At 29.5% G+C, this 2,521-nt stretch overlaps 1 long non-coding RNA gene and 1 pseudogene across 1 annotated transcript in view; both read left to right on the top strand.

The window, feature by feature from the left end:
* The window catches only part of LOC106753883, a 2,958-nt pseudogene extending 2,718 nt beyond the window's left edge, over nucleotides 1-240 (top strand).
* Nucleotides 241-443: 203 nt separating this feature from the next.
* The window catches only part of LOC111241083, a 4,851-nt gene continuing 2,773 nt past the window's right edge, over nucleotides 444-2,521 (top strand). The window contains exons 1-2 of the long non-coding RNA XR_002666847.1: nucleotides 444-818; nucleotides 1,182-1,712. This is a non-coding gene — a long non-coding RNA (uncharacterized LOC111241083). The remainder of the gene's footprint in view (nucleotides 819-1,181; nucleotides 1,713-2,521) is intronic.

The following is a 2,521-nucleotide window of genomic DNA, read 5'->3' on the forward strand; positions in this document are numbered from 1 at the left end:
TCCAACTGGTTCCATGGAACTTTCTCAGGTATTTGCTTGTGCTTTACCCGCCTTTCTTTTGTTGTGACCTTTTTTGNATACAGAGACTGACTTGTACTTTTCTCTGTTGATTGTCACATTCCTCAATGCTGTAAATTTCTTTGATGGCATGGATGATGACGGAAGTAAGTTGAATTTATTATCACTTATCTTTTGTGTTCTGTATTTTACTCCCCCAGATCTTATATTAATGATTATGATTGGCAAATATTGTTTCAGATCCTCGACCAAGTGGTCCATCCCACAAGAACTGTTATTTAAATATCTTTTGTTTAAAACATTAATGCGAGAATTTTATTATATTTAAATATAAAATTTGTTTAAAACATTAATGGAAGATTTTTATTCTATTTAATTTACTTATATTTTAGTTATAATTAACTGTATTAGGCATTCGAGATTGTTTAAAACATTAATGCAAGATTGTGATTATATTTAAATAAAAAAGTTGTTTAAAATATCAATGCAAGATTGTTATTATATTTAATTTAATTATATTTTAGTTATACTTAACAATATTAGGCATTCAAGATTGTTTAAAACATTAATGCAAGATTGTTATTGTATTTAATTTAATTATATTTTAGTTATACTTAACCGTTGTTTTAGAGTGAGTTCTGCTAGGATAGGGGTCGACAGGAAAAATTATATAAGCGTAGAAGAGGGGTAGATTGAATATTGAAGAAGAAGATTATTCACNGCCCAAAAAGAAGGTTGTTTGGGGTTCCTGCTACACAATGGATTTTAGTCTATAATGCAAGACATCCAATGAAGCAAAGGTAGAGCTGCAGTCTCTTTTTGGCAGGGCTTGGTTTAATTGAGTAATTAGATAACTGAATTTTATTTTGGTGTGCGCTTTGCTTAAATTAATATTTTAACAAAATGGTTTTCGAAGTCAAACAAAAATGTTTTCTAAGTCTAACAAATGTTTGGTTCACTTGATTAGTATCATAGTTTGGCATATATTTATGTACAGGCCAGGTTTTAAGTGCATTTACCTTTTTTTATTTTTTTTCTGTGCTATTGTTCATTTGTTTACATTTAATTGTTTTGTTGCCTTCTCAAATTCTTTTTATGTAATTTTGTTTATAATGGAATACTTTCTGAACTTTAACATCTATTCATCTGTGTTTTTGTTACAGCTGCAACGGGTTATGAACTCAGATTCTGTTTTGACAGAGGATTTGATTGTAGACAACATCATCCTCTTAGACACATCTTATTCAACAAATGTTATTGGTTCTTTACCTGAGGTGAGTTACTTTATTCTAAATTTTTAACNATTCAGGTCCACTTTATTTTACCTAGAAAAAAATGATTGTTAGGTGCAAACAACAATGTCAACTTTGAAGTATATCAATTGCATGCAAGAGTTTCCCATGGGCTATTTCATTCCTCCATTGAGGAACACTAATGTATTTGGTTTTTTTTTTTTAATTGTATTTTTGGTTTTACAGGTATGCATACTATGATTTCTATCTTGTTTGATGTCAAGACTATTGTGGTTCTTTCAATCGAAGATAATATTTTTTGGGTTCTCAAAGTAAATTGTTATTCAATTAGCGGCATGTTTGAATTTTATTTATTTATTTAAAAATTTACATAAAGCATTTTCTATGATAGCTTGGATNATGAATCTGCTTGGTGAGGGCCTTTTTGAGGAGCTAGTACAGGTGGATTCTAAACTTAAACTCCCCATCTGTTTGGATTAGAGGTTTTTCTGTTACTAGATTTCAGTCTGAATGAAGTTGCATTGTTTAATGATTCACTGATTAACATTGATTTTGATTTTGTTGTAGGATTCATTTAGGTTGTCTTCTAGGATTGTTGAGACTTTATTCTTTCCATTGTTTCTGTAATTAGAATTCACATTAGGTTCTTTTTCTTCTTCTATTATTGTTTCTTGTTTCACTTATGTTTTTAGCTTTCAATTAGTAATTGTCTTAGGTTTCTTTTTCATTTCTTAGGTTATGTTTCAGCTTTTAATTAGAATTTGCTTTAGGTATTAGGTTTTGCTCTAAATCTTTCTTTCCTTTCTAGGTTCTCTTTCAAGCTTCTATTAGGATTTATTTGCCCTTTTTGTCATTCATTGTTCATGTTAGGATTGGTTTAGGTTCCTTGTTCTTCTTTGGTTTAGGCTATCTTTTTTTCTTTTCATCTTGCTGTTTTCTTTGGTAGAACCTTAGTTTAAGAGTCGTTTTAGGTTACGTATTCTTTTGTCTTAGCTGTTTTAAATTTTAGTTGAGTCTAGTTAGCTTTGTATAGATTGTACATAGTTTAGATCATGCTGTTAAACAGTTTTAGGTCCTGTTTCATACTCTTATTCATTCTTTGCTGATTTAATGCATTTCTTGGTTTCATTTACTTTAATTAGAACTGNTAATTGTGTTTTCTGTTTTAGATTCAAGTATAAGTAGTTCTAGCATTATTTTTACATCTAAGTTCAGTCCAATGAAGCAATTTTTGCATAAAAGAGAGTAAA

Source organism: Vigna radiata, unplaced genomic scaffold (assembly GCF_000741045.1).
Source record: "Vigna radiata var. radiata cultivar VC1973A unplaced genomic scaffold, Vradiata_ver6 scaffold_7, whole genome shotgun sequence".
Taxonomy (NCBI): Eukaryota; Viridiplantae; Streptophyta; class Magnoliopsida; order Fabales; family Fabaceae; genus Vigna; species Vigna radiata.